Genomic DNA, 6,613 nt, shown 5'->3' on the forward strand with positions numbered 1-6,613 from the left:
GGGACCTGAACCTGTTCAGCCTCTATAAGAGAAGGCTGAGGGGGGATCTAGTGGCCTGTTACAAACAGGCCACTAGAGGGGACCTTCAGGCATTGGTGGAGTCCCTGTTTCCCTGAGCACTACCAGGAGTGACTAGAAATAACGGTCACAAGCTGGCAGAAGGTAGGGTAAATTCAGATTAGACATCAAGAGGTGCTACTTCATGGTCAGGGTAGCTAGGATCTGGAATCAACTTCCAGGCGAAATGGTTTTGGCTCCTACCCCGGGGGTCTTTAAGACAAGGCTTGACAATCACCTTGCTGGGGTTGTTTGACCCCAATACTCTTTCCTGCCATGGCAGGGGGTCGGACTGATGATCTGCTCAGGTCCCTTCTGACCCCACTAACTATGAAACTATCCCTGAACTCAACTGCAGTGAGCAGGAAGCCTCATGTTCAGGGATCCTGGTTTCCTCTGATAAAAAAAAAAATAACCCCCAATTGTCAGATTAAAAAAGGTAACCAAAAATTCATATTTTTCTGTGATTAAAATGAAATGTCACGAATATATAGAGATATCTATAGTGATGTTTCATTCTAATCATGGAAAAATGTGGATTTTGGGTTACTTTTTTTTAGACTAAAATTGGGGGGGGTTTTTTTGTTTTTTTTTTTTACCAGAGAAAACCAGGAACCCTGCTTATGCCTCCAGTTCTGGGGCAGTCCATGTGCAATGGCACCACTGGAACCACAGAACCAGAAAATAACCCATTAATTGAGCTGACAGAAAACTACAGTTAGATATACTTCAGAAACATAGCCGCTGAAAACTTTTCTTTGATAATAAGTATACAGTCCTCTATTTATTTGAAAAACATTAATAATCCTGAAAACTTCTAGCAATAAACTAAAAAAGTCTGAGGTCAGACTTAGATGATTGAAACATACTGTTGTCACTGAAATATTTTAAAATGTTGCATCAAGAAAGAAGTGAAGAGTGGAGATTGTTGGTGACTTCCTTCTGCGAAGGACAAGAGGCACCAATTTCTCATCCAGGTTGGGGTTCTGAGAGTTATGATGCATGCCTGAATTCAGGATGTCACAGACAGACTGTCACAGCTCATCTATTCCTCAGACCATTACCCTTCCCTGCGTGTTTATGCAGGCACTGATGATACTGCCAGAAACAATGAACAAATCAGAGGAGTCTACTAGACACTTGGCAGAAAGGTTAAGGAGCTTAAAGCACAAGTGGTGCTCTCATGAATCCTCCACATAGAAAGCAAAGGCCTAGGCAGAGACCATCATATCATGGAAATAAGCATGTGACTGAGACAGTGGTGTTAACATAAAGGCTTTGGATTCTTCAGCAACAGATGGGTGATCTGAGGAGGAAGGATGCTTTCGAGAGATGCCCATCTGACCAGAACTGGAAAGAGCAGTATAAGCCACAAAATCGAGAGTAAATGAGGTACTCTTCAAGTAGGTGACAAAATTACCCAAAAGCTATGAGATGGTACTGATGGGAGACTTCAAGTTTCCAGATATCTGCTGGAAAAACAATACAGCCAAACATACATGGTAAATGGATCCACGTCAGAATAGCAGAAGGTCTCGAACGGAGTCCCACGGGGGTCTGTCTTGGGCCTGGTGCTGTTCAACATGTTAATTAACAATTTGGATGCTGGCACAGAAAGCTTCTTGAGCAAGTTTGAAGACAGCATGAAACTGGGAAAGACTGCAAACATGTTGGAGAACAGGTGCACAATTCAAAAGGTTCTTGACAGATTGAAAAGGTGGGCTGGAGCTAACAGAATGAAATTCAATGCTGACAAGTGTAAGGCGCTACACCTCAGGAGGAATAATCAAAAATATAAATACAAAGTGGGTGACACCTGGATTGCAATGCTTAACTACTTTCCTAGCGAGAAAATTCTTTTTAATATCTAGCCTAAAGCTTTCCCTGCTGCAATTTGAGACTGTTGCTCCTAGTCCTGACCCCATGCAGTCACAGAAAATAGTTTATCACCATCCTCTGATAACAGTCTTCAAATACATAAAGGGTGGTTATCAAATCCCCACTCAGTCTTCCCTTCTCCAGACTAAATATTTGGTGGGTTATTTGATTCTACTGTGGGATTTTGTGAGGGCAAAAGCAGTTCAAGTACTTTAGTAGAGTTATCAACTTGTATTTGAGGAGAAGACTGTTACCCAACACCTGTACCGGAAAAGTGTGGGGTGAAAGGTTCAACTTCAAATTGAAACAATGTAGCACGGATGATGTAATTCTGTAATTGTTGCTGGTGCTCCCAATACAATTATGCTACAACCCTCCTTAAGAATATTTTGCAATGTCATGTGCCCCGTCCTCTGTTTACTTTCTTATTCTGAGTTACTAAAACCACCTAATTTTATGCATGTGTTTTCTTTTTTATGAGAATACAACTGTCATTTAATTTTATAATTAAATAAAAAAGACTATGCACACTGGAAGATGTTAATTCACACGGTCTGAAAGGATAAAGTCCCGGGACAAAGTCAAATCATTCAGACATCCATGCTTGTTGCCTGGGGACAAATCCTAAAAGGGTTCATGGGATAAGAAGTGCTAATAGTTTGTCCTGGGACACTGAGAAGTGTATCTGAACACTTGCCCCAGGATCACAATATTGACTCACTGGCAGAAAAGTGGCAGCCCATTCAACTGCTCATTAAACCATGATGGGAAAGGTGATATGTGTACACACCAATCCCAGGACTCTTCTCTTCTCTTCTGGGACAAACAAGGCACAACTTGGAAGAGATAAAAACAGCCTTTACTACACACCTAGGAAAGCAAGGGAAATGACTGAAAAATGGCTTGGACAATGTTTCCCAGGAGGGTATGTAAAATATTCGCAATTATTTCACCTCAGGAAGAGTAAAAAAAAAAAGAGCAGTGGTCCTTGGTCCATATTACACAACAGGGGTGGAGAGGGAGAGACTCCCTTAATTGTGTTTTGGACCCTACTGCAAGGAGATGGGCCATTCAGATTGTCCTTTAAGCAGCTCTGGCACTGCAGATGAGGAAAGGAGACTTGAGCCATTATTTTTCTTCGTGGGCCAAGTGGAAGATCTGAACATCATACTCGGTCCAACTTTCCTATAATTTTATCTTCATGATGAGGAAGAAGAGACAATCTATTTGGACTCTCCTCAGTAATCTAGACTCTTAGAAAATTAAGAGTTGGACGGGAACTCAGGAGGCCATTTAGTCCAACCCCCAGCTCAAAGCAGGACCACCCCCAACCATATCATCCCAGCCAAGGCTTTGTCTACCGAGGGCTTAAAAATCTCTAAGGATAGTGATTCCATAACTTCTCTGGGTAGCCTGGTCCAGTGCTTTACTACCCTCCTCATGAGAGAGTTTTCCCTCATATCTAGCCCCAACTTCCCTTGCTGCAACTTGAGACCATTGCTCTGTTATCTGTCACCACTGAGAATGTCTAGCTCCATCTTCTTTGGAACCACTTTTCAGGTATTAAATCCCACCTCAGTCTTCTCTTCTCCAAACTAAGTAAGCCTAGTTCCCTCAGCCTTTCCGTATAAGTCATGTCCCCCAGCCTTCTAACCATTTTTGCAGCTCTCTGCTGGACTCTCTTCAATTTGTCCTTTCTGTAGTGGGGGGCCCAAAACTGGACACAGTACTCCAGATGTGGCCTCACCAATGCCGAAGAGGGATATAACAATAACAACCATAACAATGGCAAACATGAATTCCTCACAAAGATTCCTTCATGTGGATGGAGGTGTACTAGTACACCCAAAGCTCCCTTTTCTGGCACTCATGGGAAACAGTGTGCACCAGAAAACCAAATGTGCTGGTTATCTGAGAGGTGTCTTTGCCTGGTCGGGATGCCACCCACTGTGTCCACATCTCAGATTAACTGTGTTGCCCCTCCCCTGGTGTCAGTGTGCCAGGGGAAAGGGAGTGGGGGCTCCGCGCAGGCTGCTTTCTCCCGAACTGAGGGATTCGACAAAACCGGAAGTCCCATTTCGACCAGATTCAACCAGCATACTGGTTAATAGAGCGTGCCGGTTAATGTGGCTTTTACTGTATAAAGCTTGTTTCCTTTCCTATACGGGAACAGTATAGCCATATACAACACATACCTTTTGCCTGAAAATTAGTGGTCATCCTCCCCTTCCCCCCCCAAATTGGTTGCATATTTTAAGTAGGGAAGCTGTTTTCTTCACTGAAACAGAAGCACTCCTGGAGACACTGTGCATGCCAGGCAGCTAGCAAAATGACTGTTGCTTGTGTCTGCTCAGCAAACTGAAGGGGAAGGGTCTTATGTTAATCCTCTCAGTCATAACTTATTGGCTAAGCAACAGAGCTTATCCCCAAAGCAGCAAGTTGGTACTGTCTTAATGAGGTTTGTTGTGCGGAAACAACATTTTATTCACAGGAACTTATATAAAGAATTATTTACAGTAAAGAATTAAGTCTTGCTACTACTCTTTGCAAGGGTCTGGGGCCTAACCTGGCATGACATAAATTAAGCACTCCTGGAAATGTAAAGTACCTTGGAAAAGCGGCACTGCAAAAAACAGTCCACCAAGATGTTTCTTACGCCACACTCCTGGACACACTACATTTCCTGGAGGATCTATCCCATGTCAAACAGTTATCCATGACTCTGGAAAAATGTTTTTCTCTATATCCTGCCTTTCAAAAAACAAAGTGCATGTTTTATAGGGAGGGCATTCAGTCTGTGAAAAAATACAGTATTTACTTTGAAATATCTGTATCCACACTAGGGACGGACACATACCACTTAACCTAGATGAGTGGCTTTAACACAATGAACTCTTTACATACAAACCATTCCTCAACCACTGAACAAAACCCTGACAGCCAGATGAATAAAAGCATGGCACTCAGGACGTACAGCAAAACGATCAAACATCTCCCTGCCGCCGTGGAGCTGGACTGGCCAACACAGAGCACTTCTGAAATGCCCCCAAATGCGGGGTTGTAACATGCAACCACAGGGATGCTCCTACAACACAAACCCCCAGGCACAAATATGAAGGAAACCAAAAGATCACAGACAAGGGACTGGCCTGCCCACGTCAGGGAACCTCACACCTACGAAGCCCTCGCTCAGGCTACAGATGGAGCAAGAGCATGGGCCTGCTTCAGGGCCCCAACTTGAGCAGCGTGCCAGGACATGGAAAGAAGCAGCAGCCCACTAGCCACACGTCCAAGCTGGAAGGGCAGTTAGGGCAGCATCCTGCGAAGGAGGAAGACGAGGGTCGGGCAGTGTTTCTCCGCCTGCAGCTGCACTAGGTGTGTGATCCCTCCGGCGCCGGGCACTGGGGGACGGGAGGGGAAACAGCCTCCTGTCCCACGGCCCCGTGCCCACCCCAGCTCTGACACCCCCCCCCAAGGGGGCGCCAGCCGCTGTCCCCGCCCCAGGCCCCGCAGAGAAGCGCGGGCGGGGCGGGGAGAAGGGCGGGGCTGTGCCCCGTTGCCAGCGGAGGGGGCGGGGCTAGGTGGGGCCGGGCGCCGTTACCGGGAGACGCTGCGCGCGCGCGCACCACCCACCCACGCACGCAAGCGCGCGCGCGCACCTACCCGCTCCGGCGCCGCTCCCCGGCGCGGACCTCGGCCCCGCGGCCGATTTCGAGTTCCACTTCCGGGGTCTGCGGGGTGGTGACGTCACGCCGCAGGACGGTGGCGGGGAACCCGGAAGTGGAGCGGCGCGCCGCCCGGGGAGGGGGCAAGGCTTGCCGAGAGGGCGCGGAGGGGCGGGGCCTCTGTTTGCCCCGCCCCATCACCGCCGCTCTGGGGGCGCCTGCGCAATGTGGCCGCGGGGCCGCCGCCCCCTGCTGGGCAGCGGATTGACTGGCGCGTCCCCTGCAGCTTCGCCGGCAGCCGGCAGGGCGCGGAGCGGGGCGTCTCTGCCGCTCCCGGCAGCCCCCGCGCGGGGCGAGACCAGGACGTGGCGCCAGGTTCGTTGTTCTGGCGTCGCTGCTGAAATCCTGCCGCGGGGCTGGCAGGGTCGTGAGGGGCCGCCCGGTCGCCTGTCCTCGTGTCCCACGTTGAGCCTCCAGGGGTTAGAGACAAACCTCCAGGGGACTGCTGAGAGGCCTCCGGGGGATAAATGCTAGGGCAGTCATTAACATAAATATTAAGTGTTGAATCCGATGTACATAGTCATCCAGGGGGCTTTTGAACCGCATTTGCCTTCCTGGCATAAAGTCTGCACCTCGAAACCCATTGCCAATCCATGCGGGCACATGCACGTCGAGTGTCACAGGCATGTTGGCATTTGGGAAACTTCCCGAGACAGTTAGAGCCGGCAACCCCAGCCCCACGGCAAGGTCAGCTGTGTTTTAATCCACAGGTTCGTGGCCTTTTTTGGACTCAAGGCACCCTTCATAATTGGTGTAAATTAAACAGCAACCCATTTCAAAAAGGGCTGTATTAAGGTGCTTGCTGCCTTGCAGGGATCTCATGCTTCCCACTGCCCCCTTCAAAAGGTCTCGCAGCACCCCCGGGTGGCCCAGCACCTTGGCTGGGAATTGCTGCCTTAATCATTCCTCGCAGGCGTTCCCTTCAGCCATACTTAAACCCTCCAGCGGTGGAG

At 48.4% G+C, this 6,613-nt stretch overlaps 1 protein-coding gene across 3 annotated transcripts in view; it reads right to left on the reverse strand.

Moving 5' to 3' along the window:
* Positions 1-5,710, reverse strand: part of FAM172A (family with sequence similarity 172 member A) — a 405,744-nt gene extending 400,034 nt beyond the window's left edge. For 2 of the 3 annotated variants that reach the window (XM_019532373.1, XM_019532374.1), the window contains exon 1: positions 5,599-5,701. The gene's annotated coding sequence lies outside the window, so the exon portion shown is untranslated. Of the gene's footprint in view, positions 1-5,598 lie in introns of all 3 variants that reach the window. The other variant, XM_019532376.1, reaches the window with a different exon arrangement.
* Positions 5,711-6,613: the final 903 nt, after the last annotated feature.

The sequence above is a fragment of the Crocodylus porosus genome, unplaced genomic scaffold (assembly GCF_001723895.1).
Source record: "Crocodylus porosus isolate Cpor-Errol unplaced genomic scaffold, CroPor_comp1, whole genome shotgun sequence".
NCBI lineage: Eukaryota > Metazoa > Chordata > Crocodylia > Crocodylidae > Crocodylus > Crocodylus porosus.